A 17,192-nucleotide genomic window follows, 5' to 3' on the forward strand; every position below is an offset into this window, starting at 1 on the left:
CTAATATTTGTTATAGCTATAGGATAAATTTAAGTTTTGTTTAGCTAAGAATTGACAATCAGAATAACATCTCAGTTTCCAGTACTGCTCCATAGAGCACTCCCCTTGCAACCCTCATTGGGACCAAATTGAGGGAAGGGAGTTGGTGAGATAAGGGTCATGGCAGAATGTCTCCAGAAGGAGGGAAAACCAGAGGTGGGAGGCAAGACTGGACCAGGAACTACCTCTGGGAAAGACTCTCAGGGCACCGAGAAAAGCCCTGTGGATCGAGAGGTGAGGAGGCCAGCCCGTACCAGACTCCCACTGGTAGCAATGCTGCTACTCATCCACTTCGGAGGAAGTGGAGGAAACACTTGTGAGAAGTGTTACTATCCCTTGTGTAGAGGAGATACAGTAAGTGCATTCATCAGAGTGCACACCAACATGAATCCCAAATGTATCGACCACTCCCAGTTAACAACCTGTAAAGAGGATAATGAAATATATTGGCTGGCTAAAACTATTGCAAACCCAAGTCAGAGGATCTCAGGAGAGTGCCCCATGAAAGAAAGATGGGTATGTTTTGAACAAGAATGTAAATAGGATACATTCAAGGAGGATACATTCAAGGAGAAAGAAGTGCAATTGAAAGGACAAAGGGATAGGGAGGGACAAATAAATGGTAAGAATCTTTTTATTGATATGGTGGAAAAGATTACAAAATAATTTAATTTGACTGATTGTTGGGTGTGCAAGGGGACACACTTAAAATTTGTCCATAGGATGGTATCAGTTTGGGTCCCCTAGACATTTTAAAATGGATTACATGAAAAAAAGTATGGTGGTACCCAAAAGAAGGGAAGGAGAGTGGAAGCTCAAATCCACAATAATAGGGGAAGAGTGTTTATCAAGGAAAGGGAAAATGCATACTATAGAAGCAGGAGAAACACCATGTGATAGATATCTAGCAGCAAATGACACACACACCCCAGGTGGATCCCAGAAACCCCCCATTCATATTGGTCAATAGAAAAAACTGAAAGTAGATGTGCATACAGTGAAAACCTGTTTGAATGCTTAGGAGATTATATTAACCCATTCTGGGCAATAGAAACCCTATCCAAATATTGGAAACATACAACAAATCAAGATTCTAATTTCTGGGATGCACCTAAAAGTTTTTTTTGGATCTGTGGTAACACGGCATATGTGAAGTTACCGGGAGGGTGGACCAGGAGTTGCACAATTGGAGCAGTAAAACCATCCTTTTTCTTACTGCTTAAGGATGTGAAATCAAACTTGGGAGTTCCAGTATATGATGATCTGGCCAGAAAGAAAAGGAGTTTACTTGGCAGAACCCAAAATTGGAACAATGAAAGTTGGACCCCACAAAAGATTATCGATACTTATGGGCCGGCTGCCTGGGCCCAAGGTGGATCCTGGGGATACAGAAGCCCAGTATACATGCTCAATCGAATCATCCGTTTACAAGCAGTACTTGAAATAATGTCCAATCAAACAACTCTGACCATTGATCTCTTGAGCCAGCAGCAACCACAAACATGATCAGTAATTTACCAAATTTGATTGGCAGTGGACTACCTCCTCGCAGAGGAAGGAGGGATCTGTGGGAAATTTAACATTTCAGAATGCTGCCTAGAGATCAATGACCACAGTCATGTAATTAAAAACATTACTCAAAATATCAGGAAACTAACCTATGCTGGAACGCAAAAATGGACCCCCTTTTTGGAGACCCCGATTGGCGGGACAACTTGTTCACCTGGAATGGTAAATGGTGGAAGAAATTGGTCTTCTTTGTAGTGCGTGCACTAGTAAGTGTAATATTTCTACCATGTGCAATTCCATGTCTAGTCCTGATAGTACCCAGCATTGGCCAAGGCAGCATCATGCTGCAAGGTAACGTAGAAGGGAAAAATGGCAAAAAAGTAACGCTAATAAAAGAACAGAGTGATCAGAATGCCAGAGATATGCTTGAACAGTATGAGAAACTGAGAAAATTAGAAATTGGACTTTAAAAGGTTGATGCAGGCTAGAAGACTGATCAAATAGTTAGAGGGGGAATTGTTAAACTAGGTTAGAAACTATTGTAAAATAGTTGATCGCTGTTGAGCGTGTACTGTTGGTTTGGTTATGGTAAAAGGGGTTTGAAGGGTAGTTAGAAGAAATACGGTACTCCACGTACCGTATTACACCTAAGTAAAGTGCAGCCCCCCAAGGGAAAGGAGCCAGCCTGGACTGAACTGCCACGGGCCAATCGAGCGCCTAAACCTTCATGCAAATGAGGGATCCAAAAAGAAACCGATCCAAAGGGACAAAAAACAGGATAAAAAGGGGCTTCTGACCCACGGAACCTGTGCTGCTCCACCTGGAACGTCGGGGACGTCGCTGCTCAGAAGACCCAGCGCAGGCGCTGCAGCATCCTTAAGGGGAGCGCTCCTGCTCAGCCCGCGGGCCTCCATGCTCTAGGCCTTTCTTTTTTTATTACATTAAATGCTGAAATCACTTTTCGTACCGGGAATGTTTCTAACAAGTATGCTTGTGTTAAAGTGCCTGATTGGATGGCAATGAACACAGGATGAGGACACCTGTACAGATCTGCCAACGATCAGCACTCACCGTCTGAAGGCAGTGAGGGCCGGGGCCAGAACTGAAGATGATGATAAAAAAGGACTAAAACCACAAACAAGGAATACACATGCTCTAAAAGGGTGGAACCGAGGAGGGGGAGCCACTCTAAACAGTTCTTGGAATATGTAAACTAGTTTGGGAAAAGAGTTTACTATGCATAAGGGTCTATGAATATGCAACAGGCTGATGGGAGGGAAAAGGTATTTAACGGGAATCTCCGGAGATAAGTGTGCTCCTGGTTCAGTGCCAAGATGCACACGGCCGTAAAAACCTTTGCTCTATGGTCCTTGTCTCCTATCGTCCTGTATTAAAATGTTTAAATTTTCACAGGAGAGTGAGCGTGTTTTTCACAGCCCCGAGCAGAGAGCTCTGCCCGGGGGCTCCCGGGAAAGGCGGCGGCGCTCGGCAGCGGCCCCAGCCCGCGGGAATTCGCCCGCACCGGGACAAAATCCTGCCCCGAAGGAGGCACTTGGAACGCCCGCCTGCGGCTCTCCCTGCCCCAAAGATCCCGGCAGCGGCCCCGCTGTCGCAGCTGCGGCTCTGGAGCAGGGAGGCTCCGCGGGACCCCCGGGCTGTGCCCCCTCCCAGGCCGTGCCCGCCCCGGTGCTGATGTTCCGCCCGGGCTCTCTCGCTGCTCCCGGCTCCCGCAGTCCCGCCGTGACCGGGCACCGACCGCCCGGCGCCGCAGGGCCCCGAGCCCCTGCCCAGCAAAGGGTCGGTGTCCATCGCCGGCCCTTGCCGGGGGCTCCGGCCATTGCCCGGCCCCGGCACAACCTGCAGCTCCCAGCGCAGCTCCCCCGAGCCGGGCACTGCGGCTTCCGAACGAGGCAGAATATTCAGCTCCCGGAATCTCGGTTAGCTCTGCTGACATGTGCAAAACCAGCTGCTGCTGAGGCAATCCCAGCTCCGACTGAAGCCTTCCCACCCAAAATGCTGCCTTCGGTTCGGACACACCATTAAGAAATCCAAGAGCAAACTGAAAGCTGATTAGAGAATCTTGGAAAATCACATCCGAGAACATTTTGTTATAAAATCACAAATGTTAACAGAAGCTGAGAAAGTCAACAATGTTAGAAAACAAGCTTCCAACACTGGGACTAGAAGAGCTCAGGCAATCCATTTGAATGGAATGAGCCCTCTCTTTCTGACATGTGAGCAATGCCATGGAATTTCCCAAACCAGGGAAATGGGGAGCCCTGGCAGCAGCGGCTTCACACGCAGCAATGACACAGAACAGGGCAGGGCAAGAGGCTGACAAAACTATAACTTCTACTTGCAATGAAGAACCTGTTTCTACTCTAGCCACTATTAATATAGAGTCAAAAAGACTAAAAATACTAGTAATAAAAATAGAGATAAATGAAATCATAATGGTAATAAAAACCCTACCATACTTATACGAGGTTTGCATGGCCAGGTTTTGGTAAGGGAGGGGCTCTAGGAGCACCTTCTGTGAGAGCAGCTGCTCCTCCATGTCCCACAGAGTCAATTCCAGCCCGCTCCAGGATGGACCAGCCGCCAGCCAAGGCTGGGCCAGTTAGAAATGGTGGTAACGCCTTTGGGATAAGAGATTTGAGAAAGAAAAAATTGGTGATCGTGTAGCTATAACTGTGAGCAGGGAAGAGCCGGGTGAGAACATGTGAGAGGAACAGCTCTGCACACCCCAGGGCAGGGCAGAAGGGGCAGGAGCTGCTCCAGGTGCTGGAGCTGATTGCCCCGAGATTGCCTGGTGCAGTCCCTGGTGAGGCAGCTGGGCCCCTGCAGCCCACGGAGGGCACGGAGAGCAGAGATGCACCTGCAGCGCCTGGAGGAGCCCGTGCCAGAGCAGGGGGATGCCTGAGCGGAGCTGTGACCCCACGAGAAACCTGTGCTGGAGCAGGGACCTGGCAGGGACCTGCAAACCCCTGGAGAGAGGAGCCCACGCTGGAGCAGGGTCCTGCTAGGACCTGTGAGCCCATGGAAGAGCGAGCCACGCTGCAGCAGTTTGTGAAGAACTGCTGTCCCTGAGATGAACTCACCTTGGAGAAGTTCATGGAGAAGTGTCTCAGGGAGGGACCCCAGCACAGCAGGGGAACAACTCCTCTCCCCAAGCAGCAGGAGAAACTAGAGGTGATGACCTGACCAGAACCCCCATTCCCTGTCTCCCTGCACCCACTGGGGGAGGAGGTAGAGCTGGGAAGGAGGTAGGGATGGGCAGAAGGTGTTTTTAAAGCTTTATTTTACTTCTCACTATCCTGCCCTGATCTGGACAGCAATAAATTCCACTAATATCTCTAATTTCAAAAATGTTTTGCCCCTGATGGCATTTGCTGAGTGATCTGCCCCAGTCCTTAACTCAACCCATGAAGCCTTCCTTCTGTTTTCTCTCTCCTGGCCATCTCTGGAGGGGAGTGAGAGAGCAGCTTTGGTGGGTGCCTGGCATCCAGCCAGGGTGAAGAGACAACACTTCCTTTCCTTCATTCTTCCTTTCTTTCCAGAGGTCACGGTGCAGAGGTTGAGTGGGGCTTTGATGGAGGGAGTGAAGGTGGTGGGGAGTGGTGGGGACAGGAGCCACAGGGATGTGGGACAGGCATCAGAGGGGCCCGGGCAGCTGGCAGGGGGCAAGGCCTGTCCCCCTGGCCCAGCAGCAGCCCCGTGCCCTGCCCAAGGCGCTCCCAGCAGGGGCTGGGCCCCAGAGGCAGGGGGAGAGCCCAGTCCCGGGGGCGGCGTTTCTGCCCCGACCCCCGTCCAGCCCAGCCTGCCCCGTGTGCGCAGTGACCGCTGGCACGGGCTGCACTGGACACTGTGACCTGCTGGGGACACTGAGAGCTGCCCCGCTGTGACACTGCCCTTGGCACTTCACAGGCACCAAACAGACCCCAGCCAGCACCGCCCCTTGTCATGTCCCAGGCACCGGAGAGCATCACAGCCAGCCCCGCTCCTGGTGATGTCCCAGGCACCAGAGCACATCCCAGCCCCGCTCCTGGCGATGTCCCAGGCACCAGAGCACATCCCAGCCCCGCTCCTGGTGGTGTCCCAGGCACCAGAGCACATCCCAGCCCCGCTCCTGGTGATATTCCAGGCACCAGAGCACGTCCCAGCCCTGCTCCTGGTGATGTCCCAGGCACCAGAGCACGTCCCAGCCCCGCTCCTGGTGGTGTCCCAGGCACCAGAGCACATCCCAGCCCTGCTCCTGGTGATGTCCCAGGCACCAGAGCACATCCCAGCCCTGCTCCTGGTGATGTCCCAGGCACCAGAGCACATCCCAGCCCCGCTCCTGGTGATGTCCCAGGCACCAGAGCACATCCCGGCCCCGCTCCTGGTGATGTCCCAGGCCCTACGAGTATCCCAGGTGTGGGAAGAGCTCCTCACACAGCCCAGCCTTGACCCAACACCAACAGAGGCACCACCAAGGGCAACCCTGTGACTGCCCCCAGTGTGGGAAGAGCTCCGTGCGCTGCTCCAGCTCCATCTCCCACGGGAGGATCCGTGCTGGATGATCCCCAGTGAGCCCCGGTGGGCAGAGCCCCGGTGATCCGTGGTGCCGCTGATCCATGTTGGGAAGACACCTGGCTGGGGGCTCCACATCCTCCTGGCTCCCCTTGGCCTGGATTTTTCTTTTCATTTCTCTTTGCCCTTTCAAACCCTCAAAAGCAGGTAAAAATAAAGACGTTGAGCTAAGACAAGGATGGGGACATGGGGGTCTTGCAGGGAATGTGGGGGATGCTGGGTTTGAGGGACCGGAGGGTTCCTGGGAGGGCCCTGGGGGTTGCTCAGGGCTTTGGGGACACCAGGCTGAGCGGCTCCGGTTGCACTGGGAGACCCTGGTGGAGGTTCTGGGGAAGCTGGTCAAGGACCCCCTGTCCTGTCCCCATTCCTGGTCCCATTCCCAGTCCCTGTCCCCAGTCCTGGTTCCTGTCCCCATTCCCAGTCCCTGTCCCCATTCCCTGTCCCTGTCCCCATTCTCTGCTCCTATTCTCAGTCCTATTCCTGGTCTCTGTCCCCATTCCTGGTCCCATTCCCAGTCCCTGTCCCCATTCCCGGTCCCTGTCCCCATTCCCATTCCCATTCCCTGTCCCCATTCCCATTCCCTGTCCCCATTCTCATTCCCTGTCCCCATTCCCGGTCCCTGTCCCCATTCCCGGTCCCTGTCCCCATTCCCATTCCCTGTCCCCATTCCTATTCCCTGTCCCCATTCCCATTCCCTGTCCCCATTCCCGGTCCCTGTCCCCATTCCCATTCCCTGTCCCCATTCCCGGTCCCTGTCCCCATTCCCATTCCCTGTCCCCATTCCCGGTCCCTGTCCCCTCTCACCGACGCCGCCGCCATCGCTCCAGCCCCCCCGGCCCTCACGTGACCGAGCAAACCCCGCGCTGCTCCCGCCGTATTTGCATAGCCCCGCCCCTTGGCCTGGCCCCGCCCCCGCCGGCTGCAGCCGCGTCCGGGCGCTGTTTGCTCCCAGTTCCCTCCCAGTGCTCCCAGTGAGGCGGTACTGGGAGGGAGAGCGCTCCCAGCTCCTTCCCGGTGCTCTCACCATCGTTCCCAGTGCTCCCAGTAAGGCGGTACTGGGAGGGAGAGCGCTCCCAGCTCCTTCCCGGTGCTCTCACCATCGTTCCCAGTGCTCCCAGTAAGGCGGTACTGGGAGGGAGAGCGCTCCCAGCTCCTTCCCGGTGCTCTCACCATCGTTCCCAGTGCTCCCAGTAAGGCGGTACTGGGAGGGAGAGCGCTCCCAGTTCCTTCCCGGTGCTCTCACCATCGTTCCCAGTGCTCCCAGTAAGGCGGTACTGGGAGGGAGAGCGCTCCCAGCTCCTTCCCGGTGCTCTCACCATCGTTCCCAGTGCTCCCAGTGAGGCGGTACTGGGAGGGAGAGCGCTCCCAGCTCCTTCCCGGTGCTCTCACCATCGTTCCCAGTGCTCCCAGTAAGAGCGGTACTGGGAGGGAGAGCGCTCCCAGCTCCTTCCCGGTGCTCTCACCATCGTTCCCAGTGCTCCCAGTAAGGCGGTACTGGGAGGGAGAGCGCTCCCAGCTCCTTCCCGGTGCTCTCACCATCGTTCCCAGTGCTCCCAGTAAGAGCGGTACTGGGAGGGAAAGCGCTCCCAGTTCCTTCCCGGTGCTCTCACCATCGTTCCCAGTGCTCCCAGTAAGAGCGGTACTGGGAGGGAGAGCGCTCCCAGCTCCTTCCCGGTGCTCTCACCATCGCTCCCAGTGCTCCCAGTAGCGCTCCCAGTGCCGGGCGGGGCGGGGCCGCTTTGGAACCCCCCCAGGGCAGAGCGCGGCTGCTTTTGGGTGTCGGCACCGCCCGGGCCGGGCTGGGAGCGGAGGAGGAGCGGGAGGGAGAAGAGGGAGAGAGGAGGGAGAAAAGGAAAGGGAAAAAGAGGAGCGGGAGGAAAAGAAGGACCAGGAGGCAGAGGAGCGGGAGGAGGGACAGCGGAGGAGCGGGAGGAGGAGCAGCCCCAGCCCCAACCCCACGCGGTTCCCCCGCTCGGGCCGCGGCTCCTGCGGCTCCGCCGGCATCGCCCCCCCAGAACCGCGGGGGAACGGGGAGAGGGAGCTCGCCCCAAATCCATCGGGGGTTCTCCGGCAGGGTTGTTTGGCAGGGCAGGGGATGTTTGGGTCTTGCAGGACCCCAAAGCTGAGCCGGAAATGGCCCTGCAGGGACCCTGGGGCGTGCCACGTGGCGATCACCCGGTACCGGCAGGCAGAGGAGGGATATCAGATATGAGAAGGTCGGAGACCGCCCAGCCCCGAGCACCCTCAGCGCTGAGAGGGACACAGAGCCCCAGGTCCCCAGCCCTGCACAAGCATTCCCTGAGGCCAGAGGGATGGAGACACCCCGAGCATCCCCCAGGGTGAAGGGACAGAGACCCCGAGCATCCCCTGGGCCGAGAGGGACAGAGACTGCCCCGAGCACCCCCTGGCACAGGGTGAGAGGGAGGGAGACCCCCCAGGCATTCCCTGGGGTGAGAACAATGGAGACCCCCTGGAGAATGGCCTAGGGTGACAGGGATAGGGACACCCCCTGGAGAATGGCCTGGGGTGACAGGGACAACCCCCCAAGCCCCTCCCAAGCATCACCCAGGGCGAGTGGCACAGAGACGCCTCGAGCATCCCCTGGGGACCGGACAAAAAAAACTTGAGTTTTTTGAGTTTTTAAACAGATATAAGAAATCAAACTTAACTCTGCATAAAATATTTGACGGATATTTGATTTTCCCACAAGTCACTTGTGATGGAAACGCAAACAAATCCCAAACATGAATAAACTAACAATAGAAGCAATTCTGTGGCAATTCCAAGTTTCATCGGTTCCTGCACAGCTCCAGCTCAGCTGCTGGCAGGTTCTGATAAAAGAAAAGTGAAAATTTGTCCCAATACAGATTTTTAAAAGGAAGGCAAAGCTGTGTGTAGCTGTCACAAAGGAGACAGGGACAAAGAAAATAATGATTCTCACATTTGGCAAAGCCCCCAAGCCTGTGAATTCGGGAGTTATTTGGGAATTTAGACACTTGAGCTGGGCTTCTGGTAGGACTTTAATAGCCTTGTGTTCCTCACCTTGTGGTGAATGATCCTTGTCAGTCTTGCTGGTATCATTTGCTCCCTTTCCTGCAGTGATTTTAACAAACTTTTCTAGGGAGGACAACAAAATATTTTCTTTACACTGGCCACCCACAATAGCCATTTTCCTCATAAATTCTCCCAAAAGTCGCACAGAAGAAGCTGCATTGAAGTTTTCAAGAGATCCTCCAGAATGAGCCAGAACCTCCTGAGAGGAGGGAACCATGCTGTTGTCAAAGGCACTCGGGGTCAGACATCAGTGCCCTGAACTCACTGCACCAAAATAATGTCTCATTCTGGTTAATAAAATTGTTAGAGAGATGCCTCTGCCCCAATTAAGGTGCTAATGAGACCAAATCCAAAGTGGATTTTATTGAACAGTAAATGTGAGGTAGAGGGAGAGATGGAAGAAAGAGAAAAGGGGGGAGAGCAAGGGAGTGACAGGGACAGAGACCTCCCCTGAGGTGGGGCAAGTGTGACATTGTCCCCTGTGTGCGTGGCCTTCCCAGGGTGGGGGTTTTACACCTGAGCCAGTTTGGGAAAGGGGGTGGTGTTCACCCCCCACCCCGAGCTGGGATTGCCTCACTGTTTCAGGGTGCAATGTAAGACGTAACCCAAAGTATGTTTTCAGTCACCATCTTCATAAACTGTGATAAACAGGTGGGGCAGTGTTCTTTATCTCTTCCATGACTCAGCCCTGATAACGCCCTCCAGGGGCTATCTTCTGTTAATGGGCCATTGAGTGCCACTGCAGGACTGATAAAATTACATCATCCCATTGTGGGATGCTCCGCCCAGGGGGAGGAACCAAACATTCCTACCTGGATATAATCTCACCCTTGCAACACCAGGACCACCTTGCCTACTGGATTCCCAGAAGACAAGAGCTCCGTAACCACCACTGGACCTTCAGAGGAAGACCAGACCCTTCTACAGGATCACCGCTTTGACAGAATCACGTTCATCACTCCAACAGGACTGCAGACACCATTTCATCCGACAGCTACCACCACCCTGACCAACGGGGTGTCAGGTTAAATCCTGACTCTGTCAATCTAAGCCAGTGTTTCTGTATCATTGCCTTGATCTTAATATTCTTACTAAATTGTAATTCTGGCTTAGACTCTCCCCCTGGTTTGCCTTCAAACCAGTATAAAACTCATTGTGCTCATCCCTTGTTTTTCTCCCAAAACAGAATTTCCTATCTCCAAACCTTCACCAGATGGAGGAGGTAGCTGCGAGGAAGAAGAAGGAGGTCTGGCACCCCCGGGCAGCTGAGGAGGAAGTCAGTGCCCCTTTCCCCCTCTCTCCTGCTCCATCTCCCAGCCCAGCGTGGCTCCCGGCTGCAGGACAACGATGCTGTCGACGCCATCCTGCCAGGGACACACTGGGGGGATTCTCTTCCCCTTCCCTCTGGCATGGAGGCAAATCCCATCCTCTCCTTGTCCTTCCTCCCCCAGGGAAGGAGCTGAGGATGGAAACCAGGGAGGACAAATCCCCGCGGCAGAACCTTGTGGAAGAGGCTGTTTTGAGCAACTCCATGGCGCAGAAATCCAACAGGGAGGAAAAGCCCCAGAGATCCCGCAGGAGGAGGGGCTGCAAACCCAACCCAGGGTGCTCTGAGGAGGAAAGACCCACCCTGTGCCAGGAAGGTGGACAGAGCTTCAGCCAGAGCTCAGAGCTGGTGGTGCATGAGCAGGTTCATGATGGGGAGAAGCCCTACAAGTGCTTGGAGTGTGGGAAGAGCTTCAGGAGGAGTTTCAACCTGATCTGCCACCAGATGATCCACACCGAGGCATGGCCCTACAAGTGTGGGGAGTGTGGGAAGGGCTTCAGCTGCAGCTCTGCCCTCGTCATCCACCAACGCATCCACACGGGGGAGAGGCCCTACGAGTGTCCCGAGTGTCAGAAGAGTTTTCAGACCAGCTCCAGTCTCCTCCGTCACCAGCGGATCCACACCGGGGAGAGGCCCTATGAGTGTGGGGAATGTGGGATGACCTTCAGCCAGAGCTCCAGCCTGATCTGCCACCAGAGGATCCACACCAGGGAACGGCCCTATGAGTGTGGGGAATGTGGGAAGAGCTTCCGCCAGAAGTCCCACTTGATCAGCCACCAGAGGATCCACACTGGAGAAAGGCCATACAAGTGTGGGGAATGTGGCAAGGGCTTCAGCCAGAAGTCCCAACTGATCATCCATCAAATGATCCACACTGGAGAGAGGCCATACGAGTGTCCCGCGTGTGAGAAGAGGTTTCCAACTAGCTCCCATCTCCTCCTGCACCAGCGCATTCACACAGAGGACAGGCCCTTCCGCTGCCCCGACTGCAGGAAGGGCTTCAAGCACAACTCCCACCTCGTCACCCACCGGCGCATTCACACTGGGGAGAGGCCCTACAAGTGTCCCCAGTGTGGGAAGAGCTTCACCCAGAGCTCTCACTTGACCAGACACCAACGGAGGCACCAGTAAGGAAAGCTCTGTGAGTGCCCGGACTGCAGGAAGAGCTTTGTGCACTGCTCCAGCTTCATCCCCCATGGGAGAACCCATGTTGGGAAGAGCCCTGGTGATCCATGTTCCCTGTGATGCATGCTGGGAAGAGATCTTTTCCTGCCCTTGCCAATGACATGATGTGGGATCAAAGAACATGAGGGTCTGGCCATGGCCCTGTCATTGCATTCACTCCTACCTCAGGTCATTGCCAGGGGCAGCAAAGGGACTCTCTCTCTCTCTCTCTCTCTGTCCCCGAGGAGAAGGGTGTCCTTTCCAGGCAGGAGGAAATACATGGCCAGGAAGAGCCAGTCAGTTGTGATGTAGTCTTCCCTGTAAATAGTTTTTCTTATCCCTTCTGTTATCAGTATTTTTTCTGTTCCTGTTTGTTCCTTGTCTCGTTGCTGTTCCCAGTAAATTGTTCTCCTCCCAGCCCAGGATCTTTGCCTTTTGTGCTTTCCATGGGAGGCGGGAGGGCAGTGAGCGGCAGCACGGTTTTTAGGGGGAGCAGGAAATTGGGGAATCCCATTCCTGAACCCCGGCCCTTGGAAACCGAGCATCCCAGCTGGTCCCAGCCCTGGTGGCCATGGCAACAGCCTTGGGAGCGGGTCCCTGGCTGGGGCTGTGGGAACCTCTTCACTCTGGTGCCCAGGGACAGGACTGGAGGGAGCGGCTGCAGCTGAGACGGGGCAGGCTGAGGTTGGATCTCAGGAAAAGGTTTTTGCCCAGGGGCTGCTGGGGCACTGGCCCAGGCTCCCCAGGGAAGGGTCACAGCTCCAGGGCTCTCTGAGCTCCAGCAGCGTTTGGACACCGCTGCCGGGCCCAGGCTGGCATTGTTGGGGTGTCCTGTGCAGGGCCAGCAGATGGACTCGAGGATCCTGATGGGTCCCTCCCAGCTCAGCCAGTTCTGTGGTTCTGGGATCCCATGGCCCTGGGGATGGGACTGCCAATGGTTGCCATGGCAACGGGCTCTGGCTCCAGGCCTGAGCTGGTGTCCATGGCAACCACCCCTGGCATGGGGTCTCCATGGAGCTGCCCAGGGACTGACCATAGCAACAGGGGCTGGTGATGGTTGTCATGGAAACTGACCATAGCAACAGGGGCTGGTGATGGTTGCCATGGAAACTGACCATAGCAACAGGAGCTGGTGATGGTTGCCATGGAAACAGAGTATGGCAACAGGGGGCTGGTGATGGTTGCCATGGAAACTGACCATAGCAACAGGGGCTGGTGATGGTTGCCATGGAAACTGACCACAGCAACAGGGGTTCCTGGTGATGGTTGCCTGCTAAGGATCAGATTTGTCACAGGCACTCAGAGGGGTTCCATGGGGAATTTCCAAGAGTCTCCAGGCTGCTCAAGAGCCGGAATGTCACAGGCAGAGACAGGGGCTCCATGGAGACCTCCCAGGGGTTTCTGGGGATGGTAAAGAGCCGTGTGGTCAGAGGCAGTCACAGCCATCCCATGGTGACATCCCAGGGGACATTGGGCTGCAAAGGCACCGATCTGTCACAGGCACTCACAGGGGCTCCACAGTGACATCCCAGGAGTCCCCAGGCTGACAAAGAGCCGGGATGTCACGGGCACTCACAGGGGTTCCTGTCGTGGGCAGAGTGGGAGCTTCAGGCAAAAGCTTTATTTCCTTACTGGAGAAACTCCTGCTGAGTCATGAGGTGGAGAAATGTCCCCCAACAGCCACCATAGATCCTGAAACCCCTGCAGCACCCCAGAATTCTAGACTTCTAGAATTCCTTCTAATAGAAGAGACTGGCAGCGGCTGGATCCCATCCCGACCCTGCAGATTGGACAGGTGGAATTGAACCTTAATGCAATTTGTCCCAAAAGATTAATGATGTAATACCAGATAAATCTGTATAAATACAGCTATGATTGATTCTGATCATTATTAGATAAAACGGTCTATTTACAACACAGAATAAAATTTAAAAAATAGTTATTTACTCCTCAATAAAGGAGCTATACCAATTATAGACTATTCTGCTCTAGGAAGCAATTTTGAAGTCACCAGGGCCTTGCTAGAGTGGTTTGAGCCCACCGCAGGCAGAGCCTCCTGCTCCAGCAGGAACTGCTTTTCCTGTGCCCGGAGCAGGGCAGGTCCTGCTGCAGGAAAAGCCCCAGGCCAGCCCCAGCACAGGGAAGGCCTCGGGCACAAGGGCAGAGTGCCGTGCTGGGAGCTGTGCCAGGGAGAGCCTGAGGCACCAAAGGCGCCTTGGCAGCAGCAGCTGCTTGCAGGGCATGGCCAGAAGCCTCCCTTGGCAAGCCGGCCTGGTGGCCACCACTGCAATGTCACTGTTGAGTAAGAAATGTCACAGGCTCATCAGAAGGCTGATTGGCATAATGTGCCATATGTTTGGAACTGCTCCTTTTTATATGCTGCTCCGATCCAGGTTGATAAAATCCCAGTGGCACATATCAGAGGTTTGTTAGGGAAGACAGTGTGGATCAACTCTGCCTCGAGTACAGACAAACCCATTTGTGGGATTGTCTTTGCTCAGGGACCAGGTTGTACACGGTGAATAATGCAGAAATAGGGAAGAACACGATGTGTACCTCAGGGAGATCTCATACGCAAATATCACTGTTTGTTGGATGTTACTGCCTGTACATTAAACCACACCGACATGAGACAGAAGGAAATGTGTAAGTGTCAAAGGTTTGTGCAAGTGATATAGAAGGAAATGTGTGTCAAAGGTTTGAGCAAGAGAGATGGAAGGAAATGTGTCTGAGTAAGTGAAAGATGGAAGTTTTTACTTGATGAAGTTTTTACATGATGTTTGGTAGTATGTTGACGATTCGGAGATAAGGGGTGGAATGTCCTCGGGTGACATTATGGTGCTTGCATCCCCAGTCGTGTGTTCTGTTTAGGCTTGATGTTATGTTCTGTGCCTTCAGGACTGGCTCCAAAAAGTGAAGGTTTGTTTTGTCTTGTTTCCAGCCGGCTCACCTCTCCCCAAAGTCTGTGTCTAGGAGAGGCTAGGGCTTGCTGGCTTTCTTGCTGGCTTGCTGGCTTGCTTGCTTTCGCTTTGCTCTTGCTCCTGCTTTTTGCTTTTGCCCTTGCTTTTGCTTATTAGTTAGTTTATCTAGGCAATCCAATTTTTTCCCTGGACTGTTTTTTTTTCTTTCCCTTTCCTGAATACCATTTGAACCTGCTCAGGACTGGGACATGGGAGACACCAAGACACACCGAGAGCCAGCATTTTGTGACCTGCAGCAGCCATCTCCAGCACCGGAGACCGATAACTGGGCAACCACTCCCAGCAGAGACTTTCTGAATTTGTCACCTCCTCAGACCGTAGAAAGACTTTTTGTCATCTGGTGTTGTTCATTTTTTGTGCTGGGGAGTGCTTTGCCTGCTCAATAAACAGGTTGTTTCCACTACTCTCTGAGGAAATTCTTCCCGAACCAGGTGGGGGAGGGGCGGTGGGGGGGTTTGCTTTCTGGGGGCTCCTTCTGGAGGTTTTCTCCCAAATTTGCCCAAAACCAGGACACATTACTACATCAGCAGGCTGTTCGTTGGTGAGATCCAGCAGGGCCCTGTTCAGCCTGTGCTCAGCAAACTGACTGGCCATGAGCCACTGGTGGATGTACCTCACCATGGCAGGCTCCTGGAGAAGGCACGGGGGGACTTGGAAAGCTGCCAGAGGGAGGAATGTCCCCAGCTTCCCCAGAGAAGTGCTTTCCTTGCCACCACACTGCCATGGCCTCAAAGGCTTCCAGTGACCAGTAGGCATGGCTTGGGAGGCCAACCAGTTCCTGGGAGGATCAAACCCTGGCCACAGGCTGCTTACTTGCTTTGGATTGCAAAACCCCTCCTCTACGAGCATATCCAACAGGGCAGCACAGGTCTCCTGTGCAGGGCCAGCTCCAGGGCCCTCTTCCTCTTCCTCCACCCAGGACAGCTTGGGCACTCTCGGGGGTCTCTGCTCCATGTCAGTGACTGGATTTGTGGCTACTTGCAGGAGAGATGCCTCGGAAAAGCTCCGAGTCAGCAAGGCCTGCAGTCGTGCCTGGAAGGCACCTTCAAGAGAGAAGCCTCAGGAAGGCTACAGGACAGCAAGTCCTGCACTCTGGTCTCGAGGGCTCCTGCCACAAGGACAGGAGACTCCTGTCAAGGATTGTGGTCAGGCCTCGAGGGCACTGGTGGCAGGGATGGGAGATGCCTCTGGGGCACCAAGTCCCACGGTCTGCCCTTGAGGACACCTGCAGGAGAGAAGCCTCGGGGACGCCATAGGTCACCAAGTCCTGTGGTCAGGCCTCGAGGTCAGCTGCAGGAATAACGCCTCAGAAAATTTCCGGGTCAGACAGGAACGAGTGCGCTGTGCGGGGGCTCCTCACGGCACCGCTCTGTCTCGTCCTGTCCCGTCGCGTGCTCCGAGCACTGTGGCGTGGTCTTGTCACCGCCAGCTCCTATGTCACCCCGTGTCACAAAGGGCCCTTGGACACGCTGTCTTGTTCCATGCCACGGTGACAGTGCTGCCCCCGTGTCACAAAGGGCCCCTGCACACACTGCCCCCTGCTCTGGGGCCACGCCCAGCCCACCCAAAGTGGCTCAGGTTGGAAGGAATCCCTCACCCCAAGTGTCTAAGACAGCCCGACAGGATCTTTAGGAACGGCTCAAACCATCAGCAAACGCTGCCCTGCTCTGCAGGCTCGGGGCAGCAGAAGGAGACCGCAGGGCTGCCAACGCAGCCGCGCTGGGAAGGGCACGGGGCCTTCACAGAAGCTGGCACGGCCTCCTTGGGACACGTCCCGGCTTGTGGCCATCCTAAACCCGCGGGTGTGACACAGACAAGGAACGTGTGGGCCAGGGCAGGAATGCTGCTCTGAGCCCTGGGGCCCGGGGAGCGCTGACATCAGCAGGTGTGGCACAGTCCCTGCCCAAGCAGACCTGCCACCCCCCGAGCCCTGGCAGCACCGGTGCCCATCTCCTGCCCCAGAGACCTGTGCCCGTGGGGGGCTCCTGTGCCAGAGGGAGCCAAAGCCCACGTGCATTGGGGGCTGCGCTCCTGCCTGCAGGGGCTGTTGGCAGGAGCACCTGGAGCAACTGCTGGCAACACTTGGTCTCTGTCAGAAGCTCTTACTCCATGCTGAAATTATTTTCTCATTGCAGTTACTGCCTTCAGCAGAAAAAACACCTTAGCGGTGAAGGCACAGAAGAGTCTTGCAAGTAAGAATCCTCAATTCAGGAAAGCTTTACTTCCCATTGCTCAACTCAAGTAGTTCCAAAAAGTTGCAAACTTCCCAAATGAATTGGGATGGCCTGAGGAGGTGAAGAGTTGGAATTTTGCTTCCCATCTCAAAGCAGCAACTCATTTGCCTTAACCTCATCCACTGAGGGTCACTTTACAGAACATAACACTACACAAAAAAAGGAAAAAAACAAGGGCCATTCTTTGGTTTTCTATGAACGGATGATAATATCCTCATTCTCTTAAGGAATAAAAGCTCTCAAGAAATAAAAGTCCACTCAGTGTTAGAAAAGTAGCTCAAAGAATTGAGTAGATGGCAAAAGGGCTAATCT

General features: G+C 54.5%; 1 pseudogene; it reads left to right on the top strand.

Annotated features, from left to right (window-relative positions):
- The first annotated feature begins 10,628 nt into the window (after positions 1-10,628).
- Positions 10,629-17,192, top strand: part of LOC137464017 (zinc finger protein 850-like) — a 646,379-nt pseudogene continuing 639,815 nt past the window's right edge.

The sequence above is a fragment of the Anomalospiza imberbis genome, chromosome 34 (assembly GCF_031753505.1).
Source record: "Anomalospiza imberbis isolate Cuckoo-Finch-1a 21T00152 chromosome 34, ASM3175350v1, whole genome shotgun sequence".
In the NCBI taxonomy this organism is placed as follows: Eukaryota; Metazoa; Chordata; class Aves; order Passeriformes; family Viduidae; genus Anomalospiza; species Anomalospiza imberbis.